Genomic DNA, 26,620 nt, shown 5'->3' on the forward strand with positions numbered 1-26,620 from the left:
TATAATATAATATGTAATAATATATTATTATAATTACAACAATATATTATTATTATTGTAATAATATTTATAAAATTTTAATATTTAAATTTATAATTATATATAATATATTTATAATTATTAAGATATTATAAATATTAAATAATATTAAATATTGAACTAATATAAATATTATTGTTAATATTAAATATTACCTGCTGGCTCAGACGGTAAAGCGTCTGCCTACAATGCGGGAGATCTGGGTTCAATCCCTGGGTCGGGAAGGTCTCCTGGAGAAGAAAATGGCAACCCACTCCAGTATTTTTGCCTGGAAAATCCCATGAACTGAGGAGCCTGGTAGGCTACAGTCCATGGAGCTGAAAAAAGTCGGACATGATGGAGTGACTTCAACTTCACTATTATAAATTAATAAATATTAATAATATTTATTTTATTATTATTTGTATAATATTTATAATAATCATTATAATATACAATATTATTAATATATAATAATACAGTAATATAATATGTAATATAATATATATTATATATAAATATATATATTTCTATATATTTCTAGGAATAAGTATATTCCTAGAAATAGAATTGCTGCATCAGGGGATAAATGTATATGGAGTTTTGCTAGATACTGTCAAATGGTTCCCCATCTACCGAGAATATAAGAGAATTGCAATTCCCCCCCATATTTGCCTATGGTGTGTGCTGTCAAAGTTTTCACTTTTTGTCAGTTAGATAGGTGAGAAATGTTATCACAGTGTGGTTTTCTCATTTTGTGAGTAAGGCTGAGCATCTTTTCATATCTTTAAAGACCATTCACTTTTCATTTTCTATGAAGTGTTTGAAGCTTTCATCCATTAGAGTAAAAATCAGTGGAAGCTCCCTGGCAGTTCAGTGGTTAAGATTCAGCCCTTTGACTGTCGTGGCCTGGGTTTAATCCCTGGATGGCAAACAGAGCTTCCACAACCTGCATGGCATGGTCAAAATAAACATAAAAAATAAAATAAAAATCACTCCTTTTCTTCTCAACTTTTGGAATTACTCTCTATAAATTTTTTATCTGTGATATAGGTTGCAGCTATTTTTTCCTGTTTATTATTTGTTTTTTGGATTTGCTTATACTATTTTCATCTTTTAAAAAGTCTTTGTTTTGTTTTTGGTAGCTGAATTCACAGTCTTTTTTTTTTTTATTGCTTCTGGATTCCAAGGCATAATTAATAAGGTTTTTCTCCCCTTCTACATTACAAAGGAGTTCACCTACTTCTTTTCTTGCATTTACATAATTTAATTTATAATTTAGATCTTTGGTTCACCTGGAAATTATCTTGACATACTACACGAGTGACAGAATATTTTCTTAGTGCCTGTGATTGCTTATCTTTTCGACTCAGTTGAAATGATAGGTGTTCTGACTCATTGGATATTCATCATTAACATAGATAACATCTTTTTCTAAATTTTCAGCACCTTATCATTGATAGGTTAAAATTCAAGAATATTCTAAAGGTTACAAGTCAACATTATGGGGGAGAGTTGTTAGCTTCTTTCTATCCTGTCATTTTAGAGCTGTTTAATTGTACTAGTTACATTTCTATCTCAATACCAGTGCAATGCATAATGTTATACAGGAAGCCAGAAAGAGAAAACTATTCTTCTCAGCCAAGCTGCTGAGACCATCTGCTTCCCCTCGATTTTGGATGCAGTATCATATACCAGATACAGCTGGGGATAGAAGAATCTAATATTTGCTGTTGACAAACACAGTGGCTCACGCATGTCACAAAACATTGCCCCTAAAGGACTTCCTTGGTGGTCCAGTGGTTAACATTCTGTGTTCCAAATGCAGGGGGCACAGGTTCAATCCCTGCTCAGGAAAATAAGATTCCTCATGCCACACAACATGGCCAAAAATAATAGTAATAATTGCCCCTGAGAACATTTTCTGACTTGTAACCCCATCGGAGGAATTGCTGTTAGTTACTTTTACTAATGCTGAAACTGACACTTTAGATACATTAATTCAGAATAATCATGCAATGGATATTTCTGAACTTGGTTCAATGATTTTTAAAGAATTTATAATGATGATAGCATAATTAAATGAAACTCAATTTGTGAAAATTTCCTAAATATTTTGAAAGGTGATATATGCATTTAACTCAAACAGAAATGGAATTATCAGCATACTTTTATCAACAGATGAAACTTTTCTTCTGCACTTTTTTTTGTCATAAAATCTGTGATTCTTCACCTCTTGAAGATAACAGAAGTTATCAACAGATTGCCGGGCATGAACTTCTGTGTTGTTTTTTCAGTAATGGTGAAAGACCCCACATTTGCCAAACACTTTCAGGGGCCTCAGTAAGGTGGTTGAACCACTGCCATAGACTTCAAGGAAGTTCATCTAAGAAAAAATCAAAATGTCAGCCTTAGGGACTTCGCTGACGGTCCAGTAGTTAAGACTCTGCCCTTCCACTGCAGGGGCGCAGATTTGATCCCTAGTCAGGGACCTCCGGAGAAGGAAATGGCAACCCACTCCAGTACTCTTGCCGGGAAATCCCCATGGACGGAGGAGCCTGGTAGGCTACAGTCCATGGGGTCGCTAAGGGTCGGACATGACTTGAGCGACTTCACTTTCACGCATTGGAGAAGGAAATGGCAACCCACTCCAGTGTTCTTGCCTGGAGAATCCCAGGGACGGGGGAGCCTGGTGGGCTTCCGTCTATGGAGTCGCACAGAGTCGGACACGACTGAAGCGACTTAGCAACAGCAGCAGCAGGAGCAGCAGGGACCTCCTGTGTGCCATGAGGCATGGCAAAAGTAAAAAAAAAAAGTCAGTCTTGGCCTGATTCATGCTATCCTCCCTTCAACCAAACCCACTACGGAATTAAAGTTAAGTAATGCATTTATTACCAGTAAAGTGATTGATGGTGAAGGAGCAGAGTGAAAGAGCCAGCTTAACACTCAGCATCCAAGAAATGAAGATCATGGCATCCGGCCCCATTACTTCATGGAAAACAGAAGGGGAGAAGGTGGAATAGTGGCAGATTTCCTCTTCTTGGGCTCTAAAATCACTGCAGCTGGTGACTGCAGCCATGAAATCAGAAGTTTGCTTCTTGGCAGGAAAGCTATGATAAACCTAGACAGTGCGTTGAAAAGCAGAGACACTACTCTGCCAACAAAGGTCTGTATAGTCAAAGGCTACGGTCTTCCCCAGTGGCTCAGATGGTAAAGTGTCTGCCCATAGTTCAGGAGACCCGGGTTTCATCCTGGGTTGGGAAGATCCACCCCTTCAGACAGACAGGGTGCTGCAGTCCATGGGGGAGCAAAAAGTCGGACATGACTGGGTGCCTGAAAAACAACAAAAGTGATTGCTAACTAAAAATGACATTAGTGAGTGGGTAGAAAGATCACCCCACAAAAAATATCACAAGGAAGGCAATAATAAAGAACAGAAATAATTGGAAACAAGTATTTAGAGAGAATCAGTAAAACCAAAAATAAGTTCTTTAAAAAATGTATCATATTGACAAACTTCTATGATTTGGAAAAAAAAAAAGAGAGAGAGAATTTACAAATAACCAATATCTGGAATCAAAAGGAAAACATACACTAGGAATTTCCTGGCAGTCCAGCAGTTAGGACTCCATGCTCTTCCCTGCCGAGGGCCTGGGCTTAATTCCTGGTCCGTGATCCCACAGGCTGCAGGCCACACTGTCCCCCCAAAAGGATACACTATCAGTATCATAGATATTAAATAGAAAATCAGATATGATAAACAAAAGTATGGCAATGAATTTGAATATTTACACAAAATGGACAAACTGTTAATAAAAGAATAGCAAAATTGACTTAAAAGGACCAAACTCCTAGTTATAAAATAAATAGGTCTTCCCTGGTGGCTTAGATGGTTAAGAATCTGCCTGCGATGCAGGAGACCTGGGTTCCATCCCTGGGTTTGTAAGATCCCATGGAGGAGGGCAGGGCAACCCACTCCAGTATTCTTGCCTGGAGAATCCCCATGGACAGAGGAGCCTGGCGGTCATGAAGAGTCGGACACAATTGAGTGACTAAGCACATAAAATAAATAAGTCGCAGGAATGTAATGTAGAGCACAGGAGATAGGCATGCTCAGTCTCTCAGTCGTACCAGTCTCTTTGCAACCCCCTGGACAGTAGCCTACCAGGCTCCTCTGTCCATGAAATTTCCCAGGCAAGAATACTGCAGTGGGTTGCTTTTCCCCCTCCAAGGGATCTTCCCGACCCAGGGATTAAACCCACGTCCCCTGCATCTCCTGCACTGGCAGAAGGATTCTTTTACTGAGCCGCCTGGGAAGCCCACAGGGGATATAGTCAACATTGCTTTTGCTATAGAGGGTATAATCTATAAAAATACATTTCAGTATGCTGCACACCTGAAACTAACATAATATTGTAAGTCAACTATACTTCAAAAGATTTTTTTTTTAAGAACACAGCACCTGAAAGTTTCTACAACCATTGAAGAAATTGAATTGGGAGTAAAAATGTTTTCCATTATAAATTCCAGTCTCATAGTTCTAATGAGGTGGATGAACCTAGAGCCTATTATGCAGAGTGAAGAAAGTCAGAAGGAGAAAGACAAATATCATATATTAACACATATATATGGAATCTAGAAAGATAGTAACAATGACCCTACTTGCAGGGCAGCAAAGGAGACGCAGACATAGAGAACAGACTTTTGGACACAGTGGGGAAAGAAGAGAGTGGGACAACCTGAGGGAATAGCTCTGAAACATATACATTACCATATGTAAAATAGATACTCAGTAAGGAGTTTGATATATGATGCAGGGAACTCAAAGCCAATGCTCTGTGACAAACCAGAAGCATGGGATGAGGAAGGAGGTGAGAGGGAGGTTCAAGGTGGGGCACATATGTGTACCTGTGGCCGATTCATGTTGATGTATCGCAGAAGCCATCACAATATTGTAAAGTAATTATCCTCTAATTAAAATTGTTTTGAAAAGGAAAAAAAATTCCTGACTCAGATGGCTTTCCTGGTGACTCTCACCAAACTCTCATACAAGACATTATTCTAATCTCACACACAATCTTTCAAAGAAAAGAGAATTCACCAACCCTATTCTGTGAGGCTAGCATAACTTCAACACTAAACTCAAAGAAGACAGACAAGAAAGAAAGAAAATAAGCTAGTCAATCTATTCCTGAACCTGGAGATAAAAATTCGATTAAAAATCATTAACAAACCAATTCGAGCATTCTATTTAAAATGGATAAAAAACCAAGTAGAGTTTATTTTTTTATACCAGGAGTGTTAGTTTGGTTTATCCTTTAAAAAATTAATGAATGCATTCACAACACCTGAAAGTAAGGGAGAAACATCAAATATTGGTTCAATACATGCAAAAAAGCATTTGCTAAAACTTAATACATATTAATGATAAAATTCAGCAAACTAAAAACCCACAGCAAATGCATTAATAGTGAAATGGTGAAAAGTCTTTGTTTGCTATCAGGGACAAGACAAAGATCTAATCATTGCTACTCAACATTGTAAAGGAGTCCAGAAATACACAGTAAGACAAGAAAAAGAAAAATACAGTGAATTGAGAAAATATAAATAGGAAACAGAGGGAGAAGAACTCTGTGGTATTGGATTGAGAGTCTAATGGTAAATTCATATGAAAATAACATAAATGCTAGTTGTATCATATGTGTTTATGTATCAATATTTATTTTTGTTGTTGTTCAGTCACTCAGTTGTGCCCAACTCTTTGCAACCCCATGGACTGCAGCACACCAGGCTTCCCTGTCCATCACCATCCTCCAGAGCTTGCTCAAATTCATGTCCATTGAGTTGGTGATGCCATCCAATCATTTCGTCCTCTGTCATCCCCTTCTCCTCCTGCCCTCAATCTTTCCCAGCATCCGGGTCTTTTCTAATGAGTCGGCTCTTCGCATCAGGTGGCCAAAATACTGGAGCTTCAGCTTCAGTTTCAGTCCTTCCAATGAATATTCAGGACTGATCTCCTTTAGGATTGTCTAGTTTGATCCAAGGACTCTCAAGAGTCTTCTCCAACACCTCACTTCCAAAGCATCTATTCTTTGGCACTCAGCCTTCTTTATGGTCCAACTCTCACATCCATACATGACTACTGAAAAAAACATAGCTTTGACTAGATGGATCTTTGCTGGCAAAGGAATGTCTCTGGTTTTTAATATGCTGTCCAGGTTGGTCATAGCTTTTTTTCCAAGGAGCAAGTGTCTTTTAATTTTATGGCTGCAGTCACCATCTGCAGATATTTTGGAGCCCAAGAAAATAAAGTCTGTCACTATTGCTATTGTTTCCCTATCTATTTGCCATGATGATGGAATCAGATGCCATGATCTTAGTTTTTTGAACGTTGAGTTTTAAGCCAACTTTTTCACTCTTCTCTTTCACTTTCATCAAGAGACTCTTTAGTTCCTCTTCACTTTCTGCCATAAGGGTGGTGTCATCAGCATATCTGAGGTTATTGATATTTCTCACAACAATCTTGATTCCAGCTTGTGCTTCATCCAGTCTGACATTTCACATGATGTGCTCTGCATATAAATTAAATAAGCAGAATGATAATATACTGCCTTATCAAACTCCTTTCCCAATTTTGAACCAGTCTGTCATTCCATGTCCAGTTATAACTGTTGCTTCTTGACCTGCATGCAGGTTTTTCAGGAGGTAAGTAAGGTGGTCTGCTATTTCCATCTCTTTAAGAATTTTCCACAGTTTGTTGTGATCCACACAGTCAAAAGTTTTAGTGTAGTCAATGAAGCAGAGGTAGATGTTTTTCTGAATTCTCTTGCTTTTCCTATGATCCAACAGATGTTGGCAGTTTGATATATATACAAATTTATATATTTGTATCGGGCCTCCCTGGTGGCTCAATGGTAAAGAATCTGCCTGCTAATGCAGGAGATGTGAGTTCAATCCTTGAGTCGGGAAGTTTTACTGGAGAAGGAAATGGCAACCTACTCCAGTATTCTTGCTTCGGAAATCCCGTGGACAGAGGAGCCTGGTGGGCTACAGTTCATGGGGTCGCAAAGAGTCATGACTTACCGACTGAGCACACACACATACATGTATATGAATGTCAAATTGTAAAATAAAAAGAGTTCTGGCTATCTAGCCTTGTGGTTTCCTTCAAGCAGGACTTTAACCACACAAATTTGGGGATTAATTTTTTTTCAGTTTTTGAAAGATCTTATTTTTAGAACAGCTTCACGTCACAGCAAAACTGAGCAAGAAAGAGTACAGGGATTTCTCATATAGCACCTGTCCTTACACATGCATGGCCTTTCCCCTTTATCAACATCCCTTGCCAGAGGGACACAGTTGTTAAAACCGATGAACCTACCCAGACACATCATAAGTCCATAGTTACATTATGGTTCACTCTTGGTATTATACCTTCTATGGGCTTGGGAAAATGTATAATGGTATGTATTTGTTGTTGTTTAGTTGCTCAGTCATGTCCGACTCTTTGTAACCCCACAGGCTGTAGCCCACCAGGCTTCCCTGTCTGTGGGATCTCTCAGGCAAGAATACTGGGGTGGGTTATCATTTCCTTCTCCAAATGACACATATGCACCATTATAAGATCATACAGAGTAGTTTCGCTGCCTAAAAAATCCTCTGAGCTCTCCCTAGTTATCTGTACCTCCTAAAAACTGTCAATCACTGATCATTTTACTGTCTTTTCATAGTTTTGCATTTTACAAGCATACGTGGGGATTAATATTTTTTAAGATTGCCTTTGTCTTTAAGATCTCTTTTGTTGTTCAGTCGCTCAGTTGCATCCAATTCTTTGCGAGCCCGTGGACTGCAACATGTCAGGCTTCCCTGTCCTTCACCATCTCTAGCCAAAACAAATCACTATGTGTAAGATTCCAGAGTAATAAAAATAAGCTTCTGTCTTAGAAGTGATAATGAAATCAGAAACTTCTAGTGTTGAAATAGACTTTAAAGTTTGTCTCGTTGAGAAGGAAATCTTTTCTGTTTGTAAGTGCAGCTGGGGTTGGCAGGCTTGGAAGACCTGCTTCCTCCACACTGGAAATAACATAAGGGCATGATGTCAAACAAAGAGGAATGACCCACTTAGGGTGACTGATCTGAGCTGATTCAATGTAATTGCATGTTTACTACATGGTATCCTAGCACCAGCTAGTGGCAAGAATTAATGAAGACTTTAATTGCCAGGAAGAATAGAAAGACATTTGTCAAAAGGAAATCTAACAGTTTCTCAACCATTTTTAGGTGCCTTTCATAGTACATAGAAGGGGAAAAAGTGAAAATAGTGACAGATTTTATCTTCTTGGGCTCCAAAATAACTGCAGATGGTGACTGCAGCCACGAAATTCAAAGATGCTTGCTCCTTGGAAGGAAAGCTATGACAAGTCTAGACAGCACATTAAAAAGCAGAGGCATCGCTTGCTGATAAACGACCATATAGTCAAAGCTTTGGTTTTTCCAGTAGTTATGTACAAATGTGAGAGTTGGACCATAAAGAATTGATGCTTTGGAAGTGTGGTGCTGGAGAAGACTCTTGAGAGTCCCTTGGACAACAGGAAGATCAAATTAGTCAATCCTAAAGGAAATCAACCTTTAAGATTCATTGGAAGGACTGATGCTGAAGCTCTAATACTTTGGCTACTGGCTGCAAAGGGCCCACTCATTGGAAAAGACCCTAATGCTGGGAAAGACTGAGGAAAGGAAGAGAAAGGGGTGACAGAGGGTGAGATGGTTGGATAGCATCAGCAACTCAATGGACATGAATTTGAGCGAACTCCAAGACATATTGAAGGACAGGGAAGCCTAGCATGCTGCAGTCCATGGGGTCGCAAAGAGCCAGACACAAATAGTACATGATTTTTATCCTCTCAACTAAATAACACAAAAATCTTGATTTTAAATGCTTAAGAGTGCTATTTAGCTAAAAATGAATGAGCAACTTACACGGTAGGGTTGTCAGAATTCCTGGAGCAAAGCCAGGATAGGAGTGGCTAAGGAAGGCGATGAAAAACCTTTGGATTTGGAAAAAAAAACTACCCTTGAATATGTACAGCTGCAGGGAGTGTGTAAGTACATACCAGTGTCTTGGTATCTCACCCTGAAGGATATTCTAGCTATCCTTGAGAGCAATTATTAACCATTGGAACACAGCCCATGTATCACATCCAACACCCTGTGATGGAAAATCTAGAATTTCAAATAGACTTACCAATCACATTCTGAGCCAGCTCTGACACTGTCTTGCAGGGTCTAAATAGACAAAGAATTAAGGACTTCAATGGCAAAGTTAACATTGGTAACTAGCCTGCTTGGCCACTGTCATGAAGCTTACTTTTGTGACTCAGTCGTGTCCAGCTCTTTGTGATCTCATGGACTACAGCCCGCTAGGCTTTTCTGTCCATGGAATCTTGCAAGCAAGAATACTGGAGCATGTTGCCATTTCCTACTCCAGGGCATCTTCCGGACCCAGGGATCGAATCTGTCTCTCCTATGTCTTCTGCATCAGCAGGCAGGTTCTTTACCACTAGTCCCACATGGGAAGCCTGTTTACACACCCAGAAAATCTGTGGAGTCCAAACACATGTAGTATTAGTTCATGATGGTCATGAGGAAGGATTAAACTGGATGCAGTGCTCATAGATTTGGACACAACTGAGCAACTAACACTTTCACTTTCACTAATGCTCATCTTCTGTGACTATAAAGGAAAGGACTGGAAAACACACTTTTGTTAGCCAAGGGAGGTTCCTGTCAGACTAAAATCCCAGAAATAAGAGTTACCTTTGTAAAAGTTAAAACACAGTTCAAAAGATTGTTACTGAAGGATAAAATTTACTGGTAAGACTTTTGTTCTGTAGTGGTCCTAGGATCTAACACATATTTCAAAAAAGACACACAAGCCTACTGTGTAATTTTATACCAATAAATTATGTGTGTGTATGTGTGTGTGTGTGTGTGTGTGTGTGTGTGTGTGTATTAGTCACTCAGTCGCATCTGATTCTTTGATTCCATAGAAATCTTGCCTGGAGAATCCCCAAGGACAGAGGAGTCACAAAGAGTCAGATATGACTGAGCGACTAAGCACACACACACACACACACACACACACACACGGACTATAGCCCGCTGAGCTCCTCTGTCCAAGGAATTCTCCAGTCAAGAGTACTGGAGCAGGTAGCCATTCCCTTCACCAGGGGATCTTCCTCACCCAGGGATTCTACCTTGGTCTCCCATATTGCAGGCAGATTTACCATCTGAGCCACCAGGGAAGCCCTGTGTGTATATATATGAATATATTTATAACATCCAAATATACAGTGGAGTTCCTATGGGTGTACTTTTGCCTTCTGAAAGATAATTGGCTCAAAGTATATAACAATATTGAAAGGTTGTTGCTGAGCCATGAAAGATGCCTGAATTCTTGGCCTCTGGAGGAGAGGAATTCAATCCAGGGCCAGTGACGAGGGTTGATCGCTCAGAGCTTTTGTGTAATAAAGTTTTATTAAAGTATAAAAGGGATAGATAAAGCTTCTGACATAGACCTCAGAAGGGGACAGAAAGAGTGCCCCCCTGCTAGTCTTTAGCTGGATGTTTTATGTCTGTTAGAAAGCTATTAATCAGATAAGAGAGATACCTCAAGGCTGAGGCAGTTTCACCAGGCCCCTCTCCCACAATACGCATTTTTGCGATAGGATGGCATGAGGTGTGTCCTCCCCCAGCCATAAAACAATTGAAATGAATACTGGTTTGTTGAGCTATTATCAGCCCAAGGTTTGAGAAAAGAAAAAAAGTTAGTCTTAGGTGGAAACCGTTTTGAAGAAAGGCAAATTCCAAAGCAAATGCATAGTTTCATTAACATAGCTTAAGAAAAACATTTCCATGAGAAAAACGCATTGGTTAGCTCAAGGTTTGAGAAAAGTTAAGCTCAGGTGGAACCAGGTGTCACCATGGCAGCACAGAATTTTAAGAGAAACCTCCTTTTAATTTTGTATAGAGAAGGAAAAATTCCTGACACTTGTAGTTTGTTTCCTCCTGCCACTTAAGGGAGAGATAAAAAATGTCTGACACTTACAGCCTATTTCCTCCCTTTGGAAACCCCTGGCCATCCTGCCTGTTACCTTCTCAATATTTTTTTATTGCGGTATAATTGCTATACAATGTTGTTAGTTTCTGCTATACAGCTATGTGAATCAGCTATATGTGTACATATATCCCCTCCCTCTTGAGCCTCCCTTCCACCCCTCTAGGTCATCACAAAACACTGAGCTGAGCTCCCTGTGCTATACAGCAGCTTCCTATTAGCTATCTATTTTAAACATGGTAGTGTTTATATGTCAATCCTACTCTCCTAATTCATCTCACCTTCCCCTCCCCTTCCTGTGTCCACAGGTCCATTCTCTACATCTGTGTCTATTCTTGCCCTGCAAACAGGCTCATCTGAACCATCTTTCTAGATTCCATACATACATGTTAATATATGATAATTTGTTTTCCTCTTTCTGACGTACTTCACTCTGTGTGACAGACTATAGGTCCATCCATTTCAGTACAAATGACCCAATTTCTTTCCTTTTTATGGCTGAGTAATATTCCATGGTAGATATGTACCACATCTTCTTTATCCATTCCTCTGTTGATGGACATCTAAGTTGCTTCCACATCCTGATTATTGTAAACCATGCTGCAATGAACATTGAGGTTTGTGCCTCTTTTTGAATTATGCTTTTCCCAGGGTATATGCTTTTTAGACAATGTCCTTTAATGACTGTTGCTTATAGGACTTTCAGTGTGGCTTATAGGACTTTCAGATGTTAAAGACTCCCTTCTTGTTGAGTTCCATTGTGATGGTAAGCTCTTCTGGAGCTCAGCTGCTACTCATAGGTGGAAAAGAAGCTCACAGACTCTGCATCTCCAAGAGTCAGGCAGATAGAGTCTCAGCAGCCTGCATACCTCCCTCAAGACCAAAATAGGAGAATCACTAAACACAGTCACAGCCAAGCCCAGCTCTCCCTCCAGTTAGAGTCCTATATCGTTGCTGCCTCCATACCTACCTCAGCCCCAGTGCCTAGGACTCCCAGTTCACCGAGTCTACAGTCAGTAGGACCACAGTTCCCATCACATTCATACCTCCCTTTACTCACTGGTTCATCTGTTTTTTCAACATATGCTTACTTAAAATCACTATGTGTTAATATACAGTATTTGTTTTTCTCTTTTTGACTTCCTTCACCCTGTATGACAGACTCTAGACCCATCCACATCTCTAAAAATTATCCAATAGTTCATTCCTTTTTTATGGCTGAGTAATATTCCATGGTATATATGTATGACATCTTCTTAATCCATTCATCTGTATATACATGTACAAATGCATATGAAGACCAGGTTGGTCTTCCCAGGTGGCGCTAGTGGTAAAGAACCTGCTTGTCAGTGCAGGAGACATAAGAGACATGGGTTCGGTCCCTGGGGTCAGAAAGATTCCCTGGAAAAGCAAATAGAAACCCACTCCAGTATTCATGCCTGGAAAATCCCATGGACAGACAAGCCTGGCAGACTACAGACCATGGTATCACAAGAGTCAGACACAACTGAAATGACTTAAGACGGATATGTACCACATCCTTATCTATTCATCTATATCATATATTAAGGCATATATGTGGAATCTAGAAAAATGGTACAGCTGAACCTATTCCCAGGGCAGGAATAGAGATGCAAACGTAGAGAAAGGACATGTGGACGCAGGGGGGAAGGAGAGTGGGATGAACTGGAAGATTAGGATCGACATACACTACAGTGTGTAAAATAGATAGCTAGTGGGAAGCTGCTGCATCACACAGGGAACTCAGCTTGGTGCTCTGTGATGACCTAGGTGGGTGGAATTGGGGAATAGGGAAGTGGCAGAGAGGTCCAAAAGGAAGAGCATACGTGTGTGTATGTGTGTGTGTGTGTGTGTGTGTGTAGCTGATTCAGCTCATTGTACAGCCGAAAAGGACACAACATTGTAAAGCAATTATGCTCCAATTAAAAAATAATAAATAAATAAAACCACTATATGGTGAATGCTGACCTTTCAGAGATAAAACCCTCAGAACCTGTCCTTACTGGCTTCACAGTTTAGCAGCAAGAAAGATACATCAACTGACAAACAAAACACAGTGAAGGGAAATGTTCTTTAATTTCTAAATCACGCTAGCACCAGAATAAGAGATTTACATGGATGACCTCATTTAATTCTTGCACAAAAATGTGGTGAATACCAATACCATCTTCATTTTACACGCGCAGAACAAAAAGAGGCTCTAGAAGGATGACTGATTTGCCACAGGTGACAAAGTTAGAAGTGGTAGAGATAAGAGAGGATGTCATCTGACTCCAGAGTCTGTTCTAATGCATCTCTAACAGGCAACTTTTTTTCTTGGCCCAGCAGCATGCAAGCATCTTAGTTCCCCAACTAGGGATTGAACGTGGGCCCTTAGCAATAAGAATTCAGAGTCCTAACCACTGGACTGCCAGGGAATTCCCTCTAACAGGAATTTTTAAAAAAATAAATTTAAAAACTTCTCTCATCTCTAACCCAAAATAGATTTATGTATTATTCCATATTGACATATATTAGCCCGGAATCATAAATTGCTATGATGCTGGGAAGGAGGAGAAGGGGACGACAGAGGATGAGATGGCTGGATGGCATCACCAACTCGATGGACATGGGTTTGGGTAGACTCCGGGAGCTGGTGATGGACAGGGAGGCCTGGTGTGCTGAGATTCATGGAGTCCCAAAGAGTCGGACACGACTGAGTGACTGAACTGAACTGAACTGAACTGAACTTTGGTTTATAATTCAAATACTTCCTTATTTATTTTGTGGTTCAAATCATTCCTTCCAGCTTTGGCCATTGGGAGATCGTGCAGCTGGCTCATGTATTCTTCTGACATATCCTTATTGCTGCATTTTTTTATTTATTTGAACACTGTCTTATTTTCTGGTGCTCACCATAAGATGCTTCAATCTCATCTTCTCTATTTCCTTGTTGGTCATGCTTAAAAACGGAATTAATTCTATTTGAGCAGGTGAACTGTAAGCCACTGTATGTAAAGTAACACAGATTTGTGGCTATACAGGCAGTTTTCATAGTAATTTATTTCTGAATTTCCACTTTCCTTTCAGACGGTGTTAGCAGGCCTCTGAATTTGACCACAAATCTATGATTCGATTTGAACCCTTGACCTAACCGGGGCACTGATTTACACAAACAGAATTCCCTGGTTGCCCAGTGGTTAAGACTCTGCACTCCCAATGCAGGGGATATGAGTTCAACCCCTGCTTGGGGAACGAAGATCCTGCATGTTGCACAGAACAGTCAAAAAAAAAAAAAAATACACACGAGTTTCCCTGGAGGCTGAGCTGGTGAAGAATCCACCTGCAATGCAGGAGACCCCGGTTCAATTCTTGGGTCAGGAAGATCCCTTGAAGAAGGGATAGGCTACCCACTCTAGTATTCTTGGGCTCCCCATGGACAGAGGAGCCTGGTGGGCTACAGTCCATAGGGTTGCAAAGAGTCAGACATGACAGAGTGACTAAGCACACACATAAGATTACAATAACAGAGTTAGTTCATTTCTTTCCATTGGTCCCCAAAATTGATGAAACTATCAGTCTCATAATATCACACTCACTATATTCTACATTTTGCTTTTGTTAAACATTTCTGGAAAAGTGCAAACACCATTCCATTGCAGCAACATGAAAGTTTAAATTAGTTGTTTTGGAGAAAAATGAGACCAGAAGAACACGCCCCTCTATGACATCTGCAGAGTTCCTCAGCCTCAGAACTATGGGTGTTTGGGGCTGCATGCTTCCCAATCATAGGGGCCATCTTGTCATCATGGAATGTTTAGCATCATCCCTAGCCCTACACACTAGATGCCTGTTGGATATGGATGTGTGTGTGCTCAGTCGAATCCTACTCTTGGCAACCCCATGGACTGTATCCCACCGGGCTCCTCTGTCCGTGGAATTCTCCAGGCAAGAATACTGGAATGGGTTGCCATTTCCTCCTCCAGGGGGTCTTCCCAACCCAGGGACTGAACCTGCATTTCTTATGTCTGCTGCATTGGCAGGTGGATTCTTTACCACCCAGTCTCCTGGAAAGCCCCACTAGATGCCCATATCACTCACCAAGTTGTGCCAATCAAAATGTCTCCACACATTGTCAAACATGCCCGTTTGACAAAATCACCCCCCAATTGAGAACCACTGTTAATAATAATGTCAACCCAAGAGCTTTCTATGTGCAGCATTGCTGCAGAAAGGAGACACCATAGTCTTGAAGTAAATAGTGGTTTACCATGTCAGCTGATCTGCTTTGATTGCCTGAGCGGGACTCAACTGGACAAGTCTGGACAAAGGCTACCTCCCAGGACCAACAGGGGTGGCGCTTGGGTAATTTGAAAAGCGATTAAAAAGGCCGGAAGGTCACTCTGGTTCACTTGTTCAGACACCTGCATCTGGTGGGTGGGAGCTTGCTGTGTGGCCCTGGCCCACTGCCAGCCCAGGTGACTGCAGTCTCTACCATCTTAGTTTCCCTTCCAATTTCCGTTGTGCACAGTGCCTTTCTTTACTTCTGTTCTACCCTGCATGACTAAACCATAATTATTCTCTTAGCTTCCAGCGATTAGTTAGAGGATATTAATCTGCGATTTGTTTGTACTGTTTAAATCAGCAAAGCACTGGAGGATGAAAAGGGCAACTTGAGTTTCCCGGTTTGGCTCTGTGGGATGTAATGGTAGAAAGAAAAATTGCCTTTAAATAATCTTGCTAAACGAGAAGAGTTAACCAATTGTTCATAAATCTACACAGGGCTTCCCTAGGTAAAGACCCATCCTAGAGGGACTGAGACCAAGCCAATCACAATGTCCAGCACTCGCTGTTCATACGCATTTGCTCCTGCTGCTGCTAAGCCGCTTCAGTCGACCCACTGGAGTGGGTTGCCATTTCCTTCTCCAATGCATGAAAGTGAAAAGTGAAAGTGAAGTCGCTCAGTCGTGTCCGACTCTTCTGACCCCATGGACTGCAGCCTACCAGGCTCCTCCGCCCCTGGGATTTTCCAGGCAAGAGTACTGGAGTGGGTTGCCATTGCCTTCATATGCATTTGAAGGACCTACTATCCTTATGTAACATCTTCACCCAGCTTGCCTCTGATCAGATGCCTTGCCCTTTCAGGAAACTGCACCATTCTCTAGACTTTTCTTAATCTTTGTTCCCAGGTAAATACTGTCAGCCCTGTATTTTAATCCCAGTAGAGGCCTGTCTCCATGCAGCAACAGAATGGGATAAACCATGGGGAACTTTGGAACAGAAAGTTTGGGTCCCAAGAAATCCTTCAGTTCCAGGCAAACTGGGTTGACTGGTTACCTTAATTCTTTGAAGGCAACCTTTGTATCTCATCTCCAGTGACCTCTACCCTCTCTTTACACACCTCCCACCGTTAGGTCAGGAAGTGATATTGCATGTTTTGTTGTTTTTGTTGTTGTTCAATCGCTCAGTCGTATCCGGCTCTTTGCGACCCCATGGACTAGAGCTCACCAGGCTTCCCTGTCCCTCACACTCTCCTGGAGTTTGCTCAAACTCATGTCCATTGAGTCGATGATGCCATCCAACCATCTCATCCTCTGTCACCCCCTTCTCCTCCTGCCCTCAATCATTCCTAGCATCAGGATCTTTTCCAGTGAGTTTGCTCTTCGTATCGTATCGGGTAGCCAAAGTATTTGGATCTTCAGCTTCAGCATCTGTCCTTCCAATGAATATGCATCTTTTAAATACCTGAATGAGAGGAAAACGGAAGTTAGCTGCAACTCTCTGGATGGCCACGAGAGGGCGTACCATTCCGCGTAAACAGTGCTCCACATAAAGGAAGGAATATTCCAGGTTAGGAGGATCAAGTTAAAACGGCAGTCAGTGAGTGCCCTAGGGGTAGAAATTTTTAAAAAGTCAATTCAGGATCATTTATGCCTCTTAAAATAACAAAACAAAAACCAGTGCTCATGAAATTGATGCTCCAGGGGACTTCCTCAGTGGTCCTGTGGTTAAGAGCCGGACTTGTAATGCAGGGGACATGGGTTCCATCCCTGGTCAAGGAACTAAGATCCCATATGTTGTAGAACAACTAAGCCACATGTGCCACAACTACTGAGCTGGGGCACCACAGCTAGAGAGTCCGAACGACACAAAGAAAGATCCACATGACATAATGAAGATTCCATGTGCTGCAACTAAGACCCACTGTAGCCAAATAAACAATTAAAAAAAAAAAAAAACATGGAGAGAACAAGATGGAGGAGGGGTAGGTGGACATGGAGTATATCTCTCTCCAGGGATACATCAGGAATACACCTTTAGACACAGAAGTGCATGCAGAACACCAGCTGAGAGCGGACAGGAGTACCTGACCAGCAGAAAAGAAAATATAGAACCATGCAAAATTAGGTAGGACAATGAACTAGGGGGAAAAACAAGTGTTAGTAGGACTGGACCTGCCCATGGTGGGTGAGGGAACTGAAGCGAGGGTCCGATCCCCACATGAGAGCAATTATCTGAGTCAGGGGAGAAACATTTAAGGCTGAGAATGAAACAGCTGATCTGTGGCAGCCTAAATGGAATGAGAACCAGACAGTCCTTGCTGCAGCCGTACATACCCCAGACGGGGACGCAAGTCCCCTGGGAGGCACAGCGGCTGGGAGCTGGAGTTTAGGTATTGCGGAGGAATCCCAGGGCGCGGGCTGCTGTTGACTGCGGAGAGATGGATAGAGGGGATGATCGAGGGGATGTGAGGGAGGAGATTGTAGTGGGAAATGCCTGTGGAGGAAAGCTGGGCAGCCATGGAAGCAAAGCAATACTGCTGAGTCACACGTAGGGGGTGGAGTCATCACCATAGCGTCTCTCTCCCCATATACCAGCATCGGCAGCTGAACAATAGAGAGGCTGGCCCATCAAACGCCTGGCACTGAACTACAGAGGAGGACCACACCCAGGGTGCCCCTTTAAGTGCCTGACGTGCGGAAAAACAGGGAAAGACCCCAGGCAAGGGAGCCCTCCAAGTGCCTGAATGGATGGTACTATGGAGAAAGACTGGCCAAAGGGGCCTTCTGATCACCAGCTACAAGAGGCTCGAAAAAAGACTCTGATAGGGCCATAACTCCTGTAGCAGAGGCAGTCTGTGTCCCTGCACACTTGGCACCACCAGGGGCCCCACAAGCCAAGCAGCTGTGTCACCTTCACGCTCAACTCTCACTGGGGCAGAGCTACCACAGGCAAAAAATGTCTGGCGTCTATGCGCACAGGGTCGCTTCGGTCGTGTTCTACCCTTTGCGACCCTGTAGACTGTGGCCTGCCAGGCTTCTCTGTCAGGGAGGGAGGTTTTCCAAGCAAGAATACTGGAGCGTACTGGTTGCCATACCTTTCTAGAACACTATATTTCCTGCTGCCCTAGCTCAGAGACATCTGGGACAATATCAAAACACTAACATTCGAATTATAGGGGTCCCAGAAGAAGAAGAGAAAAAGAAAGGGTATGAGAAAATTTTTGAAGAGATTATAGTTGAAAATCTCCCCAATATGAAGAAGGAAATAGTCAATCAAGTCCAAGAGGCACAAAGAGTCCCATACAGGATAAACCCAAGGAGAAACATGCCAAGACACATACTAATCAAACTAACAAAGACTAAACACAAAGAAAGAATAATAAAAGCAGCAAGGGAAAAGCAAGAAGTAACATACAAGGGAAACCCCCATACACTTAACAGCTGATCTTTCAGCAGAAATTCTGCAGGCCAGAAGGAAATGGCAGGATATATTCAAAGTACTGAAAGGGAAAAATATACAACCAAGATTACCGTACCCTGCAAGGATATTATTCAAACTTGATGGAGAAATAAAAAGCTTTTCAGACAAGCAAAAGTTAACAGAATTCAGTACCACCAAACCAGCTTTACAACAACTGTTAAACGGGCTTATATAGCCAAGAAATACAAGAGAAGAAAAAAGATCTACAAAATCAACCCCAAACAATTATGAAAATGTAAATAGGAACATATATATCAATAGTTACTTTAAATGTAAATGGATTAAATGCTCCAATCAAAAGACATAGACTGGCTGAATGGATACAAAAAGAAGACACATACATATGCTGTCTACAGGAAACCCACTTCAGACATAAAGACACATATAGGCTGAAAGTGAGAGGATGGAAAAATATATTCCATGCAAATGGGAGGCAAAAGAAAGCTGAAGTAGCAATACTCATATCAGACAAAATAGACCTTAAAATAAAGAAGATTACAAGAGATAAGGAAGAACACTACATAATGATCAAGGGATCAATCCAAGAAGAAGACATAACAATTGTAAATATATATGCATCCAACATAGAAGCACTTCAATACATAAGACAAACACTAACAGAAATGAAAGGAGAAATTAACGGTAGCACAATAATAGTAGGAGACTTTAACACCCCACTCGCACCAATGGACAGATCATCACAACAGAAAATTAATAAGGAAACACAAATCTTAAATGATACATTAAATGAGATGGATCTCACTGATATCTTCAGGACATTCCACCCAAATGTAGAAGAATACTCCCTCTTCTCAAGTGCATATGGAACATTCTCCAGGATAGACCACATGTTGTGTCACAAATGAAACCTCAGTAAATTTAAGAAAATTTAAATCATTTCAAATATCTTCTCTGACCACAGTGCTGTGAGACTTGATATCAGTTACAAGAAAAAACTGTAAGAAACACAAACACGTGAAGATTAAACAACACATTTCTAAATAACCAACAGGTTACTGAAGAAATCAAAAGGGACATCAAAAAATTTCTAGAAACAAATGACAATGAAAACACAACAACTCAAAACCTATGGGATGCAGCAAAAGCAGTCCTAAGAGGGAAGTTTATAGCAATACAATCCTACCTCAAAAAACAAGAAAAACATCGAATCAGTTCAGTTCAGTTCAGTTCAGTCGCTCAGTCGTGTCCGACTCTTTGCGACCCCATGAATCACAGTACGCCAGGCCTCTCTGTCCATCACCAACTCCCGGAGTCTACCCAAACCCATGTCCATCAAGTCGGTGATGCCACCCAACCATCTCATCCTCTGTCGTCCCCTTCTCCTCGTGCCCTCAATCTTTCCCAGCATTAGGGTCTTTTCCAATGAGTCAGCTCTTCGCATCAGGTGGCCAAAGTATTGGAGTTTCAGCTTCAACATCAGTCCTTCCAATGAACACCCAGGACTGATCTCCTTTAGGATGGATTGATTGGATTTCCTTGCAGTCCAAGGGACTCTCAAGAGTCTTCTCCAACACCACAGTTCAAAAGCATCAATTCTGCGGCACTCAGCTTTCTTCACTGTCCAACTCTCACATCCATACATGACCACTGGAAAAACCATAGCCTTGACTAGACAGACTTTTGTTGGCAAAGTAGTGTCTCTGCTTTTAAATATGCTATCTCGGTTGGCCATAACCTTCCTTCCAAGGAGTAAGCGTCTTTTAATTTCATGGCTGCAATCACCATCAGCAGTGATTTTGGAGCCCCAAAAAATAAAGTCTGACACTGCTTCCACTGTTTCTCCATCTATTTCCCATGAAGTGATGGGACCAGATGCCATGATCTTAGTTTTCTGAACGTTGAGCTTTAGCCAACTTTTTCACTCTCCTCTTTCTCCTTCATCAAGAGGCTCTTTAGTTCTTCACTTTCTGCCATAAGGGTGGTGTCATCTGCATATCTGAGGATGGGTCATGGTGGAGAGGTCTGACAGAATGTGGCCTACTGGAGAAGAGAAGGGCAAACCACTTCAGTATACTTGCCTTGAGAACCCCATGAACAGTATGAAAAGGCAAAAAGATAGGACACTGAAAGATGAACTCCCCAGGTCGGTAGGTGCCCAATATGCTAATGGAGATCAGTGGAGAAATAACTCCAGAAACCATGATGGGATGGAGCCAAAGCAAAAACGATACCGAGCTGTGGATGTGACTGGTGATAGAAGCAAAGTCTGATGCTGTAAAGAGCAATATTGCATAGGAACCTGGAATGTTAGGTCCATGAATCAAGGCAAATTGGAAGTGGTCAAACAGGAGATGGCAAGAGTGAACGTTGGCATTCTAGGAATCAGCGAACTAAGATGGACTGGAATGGGTGAATTTAACTCAGATGACCATTATATCTACTACTGTGGGCAAGAATCCCTTAGAAGAAATGGAGTAGCCATCATGGTCAACAAAAGAGTCCAAAAGGCAGTACTTGGATGCAATCTCAAAAATGATAGAATGATCTCTGTTTGTTTCCAAGGCAAACCATTCAATATCACAGTAATCCAAGTCTATGCCCTGACCAGTAATGCCGAAGAAGCTGAAGTTGAACGGTTCTATGAAGACATACAAGACCTTCTAGAACTAACACCCAAAAAAGATGTCCTTTTCATTATAGGGGACTGGAATGCAAAAGTAGGAAGTCAAGAAACGCCTGGCGTAACAGGCAAATTTGGCCTTGGAGTACAGAATGAAACAGGGCAAAGGCTAATAGAGTTTTGCCAAGAGAACGCACTGGTCATAGAAAACACCCTATTCCAACAACACAAGAGAAGACTCTACACGTGGACATCACCAGATGGTCAACACCGAAATCAGATTGATTATATTCTTTGCAGCCAAAGATGGAGAAGCTCTATACAGTCAGCAAAAACAAGACCCGGAGCAGACTGTGGCTCAGATCATCAGAGTGCCTGAAGAACTATGGACAGAAGTTCGTGACATTGTACAGCAGACAGGGATCAAGGCAATCCCCATGGAAAAGAAATGCGAAAAAGCAAAATGGCTGTCTGAGGAGGGCTTACAGATAGCTGGGAAGAGAAGAGAAGCGAAAAGCAAAGGAGGAAAGGAAGGATATTCCCATCTGAATGCAGAGTTCCAAAGAATAGCAAGGAGAGATAAGAAAGCCTTCCTCAGTGATCAGTGCAAAGAAATAGAGGAAAACAACAGATTGGGAAAGACTAGAGATCTCTTCAAGAAAATTAGAGATACCAAAGGAACATTTCATGCAAAGATAGGCTCGATAAAGGACAGAAACGGTATGGACCTAACAGAAGCAGAAGATATTAAGAAGAGGTGGCAAGAATACACAGAAGAACTGTACAAAAAAGATCTTCATGACCCAGATAATCACGATGGTGTGATCACTCACCTAGAGCCAGACATCCTGGAATGTGAAGTCAAGTGGGCCTTAGAAAGCATCACTACGAACAAAGCTAGTGGAGGTGATGGAATTCCAGTTGAGCTATTTCAAATCCTCAAAGGTGATGCTGTGAAAGTGCTGCACTCGATATGCCAGCAAATTTGGAAAACTCAGCAGTGGCCAGAGGACTGGAAAAGGTCAGTTTTCGTTCCAATCCCAAAGAAAGGCAATGCCAAAGAATGCTCAAACTACCACACAATTGCACGCATCTCACATGCTAGTAAAGTAATGCTCAAAATTCTCCAAGCCAGGCTTCAACAATACGTGAACTGTGAACTTCCAGATGTTCAAGCTGGTTTTAGAAAAGGCAGAGGAACCAGAGATCAGATTGCCAATATCCGCTGGATCATCGAAAAAGCAAGAGTTCCAGAAAAAACATCTATTTCTGCTTTATTGACTATGCCAAAGCCTTTGACTGTGTGGATCATAATAAACTGTGGAAAATTCTGAAAGAGATGGGCATACCAGACCATCTGACCTGTCTCTTGAGAAACCTGTATGCAGGTCAGGAAGCAACAGTTAGAACTGGACATGGAACAACAGACTGGTTCCAAATAGGGAAAGGAGTACGTCAAGGCTGTATATTGTCACCCTGCTTATTTAACTTATATGCAGAGTACATCATGAGAAACGCTGGGCTGGAAGAAACACAAGCTGGAATCAAGATTGCCGGGAGAAACGTTGAATAGACAGCCTAAATTTATACCTAAAACAACTGGAAAAAGAAGAACAAAAAACCCCCAAAATTAGTAGAAGGAAAGAAATCATAAAGATCTGAGCAGAAATAAATGAAAAAGAAATGAAAGAAACAATAGTAAAGAGTAATAAAACTAAAAGCTAATTCTTTGAGAAGATAAACAAAATTGACAAATCTTTAGCCAGACTATCAAGAAAAAAAGAGAGAAGAATCAAATCAACAACATTAGATATGAAAAAGGAGAAGATACAACAGACAATGCCAAAGCACAAAGGATTTTAAGAGACTATTATGAACAACCATATGGCAATAAAATGGATAACCTGGAAGAAATGAACAGATACTTAGAAAAGCTCAATCTTCCAAGACTGAACCAGGAAGAAATATGTTATGAACAACCCAGTTACAAGCACTGAAATTGAAGCTGTGATCAAAAATCTCCCAAAAAACAAAAGTCCAGGTCCAGATGGTTTCACAGGAGAATTCTATCAAACATTTAGAGAAGAGCTGATGCCTATCCTTCTGAAGCTCTTGCAAAAAATTGTAGAGGAAGGAACACTTTCAAACTCATTCTATGAGGCCACTATCACCTGATACCAAAACCAAAGACAACACAAAAAAAGAAAACTACAAGCCAATATCACTGATGAACATAGATACAAAAACCCTCAACAAAATTTCAGCAAACAGAATTCAGCAACACATCAAAAAAGTACCACGATCAAGTTGTGTTTATTCCAGGGATGCAAGCATTCTTCAATATACACAAATCAATCAATGTAATACACCATATTAACAAATTGAAATATAAAAATCATATGATAATCTCAATAGATGCAGAAAAAGCCTTTGACAAAATTCAGCACCCATTTATGATTAAAACTCTTCAAAAAATGGGCATAGAAGGAACATACCTCAACGTAGTAAAGGCTACATATGATAAGCCTACAGCAAACATTATTCTCAATGGTGAAAAACTGAAAGCATTCCCCCTAAGATCAGGAACAAGACAAGGGTGTCTACTTTCACCACTATTATTCAACATAGTTCTGGAAGTCCTAGGTACAGAAATCAGAGAAGTAAAAGAAATAAAAGAATACAGATTCAGCAGTAAAGCTCTCACTGTTTGCAGATGACATGATAGTGTACAGAGAAAACCCTAATGATAGTATCAGAAAATTACTAGAGGTAATTAGTGAATTTAGCAAAGTTGCAGGATACAAAATCAATACACAGAAATCACTTGCATCTCTATATACTAACAAAGAAAAATCAGAAAGAGAAATTAAGGCATCAATCCCATTCACCACTGCAACAAAAAGAACTAAATATCTAGGAATAAACTTACCTAAGGAGACAAAAGATCTGTACACAGAAAATTATAAGACACTAATGAAAGAAATCAAAGATGATGTAAACAGATGGAGAGATGTTCCATGTTCCTGGGTAGGAAGAATCAATATTGTGAAAATGACTATACTACCAAACACAATGTATAGATTCAATTTGATCCCTATCAAATTACCAATGGCATTTTTCACAGAACTAGAACAAAAAATACCACAATTCATATGGAAACACAAAAGACCTCAAATAGCCAAGGCAATCTTGAGAAAGAAGAATGGAGCTGGAGGAATCAACCTTCCTGACTTCAGATTATACTACAAAGCTACAGTCATCAAGACAGTGTGGTAGTGGCACAAAAACAGAAATACAGACCTATGGAACACGATAAAAAGCCAAGAAATGAATCCATGCACCTATGGGTACCTTATTTTTGGCAAAGGAGGCAAGAATATACAATGGGGCAAAGACAACCTCTTTAATAAATGGTGCTGGGAAAACTGGACAGATACATGTAAAAGAATGAAATTAGAACACTTCTTAACTCCATACACAAAGATAAACTCAAAATGGATCAAAGACCTAAATGTAAGACCAGAAATGATAAAAGTCTTAGAGGAAAACATAGGCAGAACATTGGGTGACATAAATCAAAGCAAGATCCTCTATGACCCACCTCCAAGAGTAACAGAAATAAAAACAAAAGTAAACAAATGGGACATGATTAAACTTAAAAGCTTTTGCACAGCAAAGGAAACTATAAGCACAGTGAAAAGACAACCCTCAGAGTGGGTGAAAATAATAGCAAATGAAACAACTGACAAAGGATTAATTTCCAAAATACACAAGCAGCTCATACAACTCAATACCAGAAAAACAAACAACCCAATCAAAAAGTGGGAAAAAAACCTAAACAGACATTTCTCCAAAGAAGACACACAGATGGCTAATAAACACATGAAAAGATGCTCAACATTGCTCATTATTAGAGAAATGCCAATCAAAACTACAATCAGATATCACCTGACACCAGTCAGAATGGCCCTCGACAAAAAGTCTACAAAGAATAAACACTGGGGAGTGTGTAGAGAAAAGGGAATGTTCTTGCACTGTTGGTGGGAATGTAAATTGATATAGCCACTATGGAAGATGGTATGGAGATACCTCAAAAAACTAGGAATAAAACCACCATATGACCCAGCAATCCCACTCCTAGGCATATACCCTGAGGAAACCAATATTGAAAAAGACACATATATCCCATTATTCATTGCAGCACTATTTACAATAGCTAGAATATGAATCAACCTAGTTGTCCATTGACAGATGAATGGAGGATAAAGAAGTTGTGGTACATGTACACAATGGACTATTACTCAGTCATGAAAAGGAATGCATTTGAGTCAGTTCTGATGAGGTGGATGAACCTAGAACCTATTACACAGAGTGAAGTAAGTCAGAAAGAGAAAGATAAACATTGTATTCTAACACATATATACAGAATCTAGAAAAATGGTACCAAAGAATTTATTTACAGGGCAGCAATGGAGAAACAGACATAGAGAATAAACTTATGGACATGGGGAGAGGGGAGGAGAGGGTGAAATGTATGGAGAGAGTAACATGGAAACTTACATTACTGTATATAAAATAGATAGCCAATGGGAATTTGCTGTATGGCTCAGGAAACTCAAACAGGGGTTCTGTATCAACCTAAAGGTGTGGGATGTGGAGGGAAACGGGAAGAAGGTTCAAAAGGGAGGGCATATGTGTATGCCTATGGCTGTTTCATGTTGAGGTTTGACAGAAAACAACAAAATTCTGTAAAGCAATTATCTTTCAATGAAAAACTAATTTAAAAAAAGAAATGAAATAAATTGACGCTCCAGTCTGAGTACCACCAGGTCCCTGAAGCCTTGAATCTATTATTCTCAGTCCTCACAAAGATCTTGCCAACTGGGAACTGTGGTTAAGTAGCTTAAAGTCACAAAATTGAGTGATACCTCACAAAAACCACCATCTTTCCACTATATCAAATCACCCTATTATTTCAAAGAGCCATGAAATGGGAGCATTCAAAACTGTTCCCTTGGGGCTTCTCAGGTATCTCGGTGGTAAAGAATCTGCCTGTCAATGCAAGAGGCACGGGTTCGATCCCCTGTCTGGAAAGATCCCACAAGCCACGAAGCAACTAAATCCAAGTGCCACAACTATTG

The 26,620-nt window shown here is 40.7% G+C and overlaps 2 long non-coding RNA genes across 2 annotated transcripts; one reads left to right on the forward strand and one right to left on the reverse strand.

Annotated features, from left to right (window-relative positions):
- Positions 1-1,098: 1,098 nt before the first annotated feature.
- LOC145504554 (uncharacterized) lies at positions 1,099-9,371 on the reverse strand. The gene is made up of 4 exons (XR_014052296.1): positions 9,263-9,371; positions 2,914-3,351; positions 2,682-2,795; positions 1,099-2,404 (listed from the first exon to the last, which is right to left on the reverse strand). It is a non-coding gene; the product is annotated as an uncharacterized LOC145504554 (long non-coding RNA).
- An 84-nt stretch (positions 9,372-9,455) lies between these two features.
- LOC145504555 (uncharacterized) lies at positions 9,456-17,373 on the forward strand. The gene is made up of 2 exons (XR_014052297.1): positions 9,456-9,562; positions 15,917-17,373. It is a non-coding gene; the product is annotated as an uncharacterized LOC145504555 (long non-coding RNA).
- The last annotated feature ends 9,247 nt before the right edge of the window (positions 17,374-26,620 follow it).

Source organism: Giraffa tippelskirchi, chromosome 5 (assembly GCF_054371585.1).
Source record: "Giraffa tippelskirchi isolate mGirTip1 chromosome 5, T2T-mGirTip1v1.2.pri, whole genome shotgun sequence".
Taxonomy (NCBI): domain Eukaryota; kingdom Metazoa; phylum Chordata; class Mammalia; order Artiodactyla; family Giraffidae; genus Giraffa; species Giraffa tippelskirchi.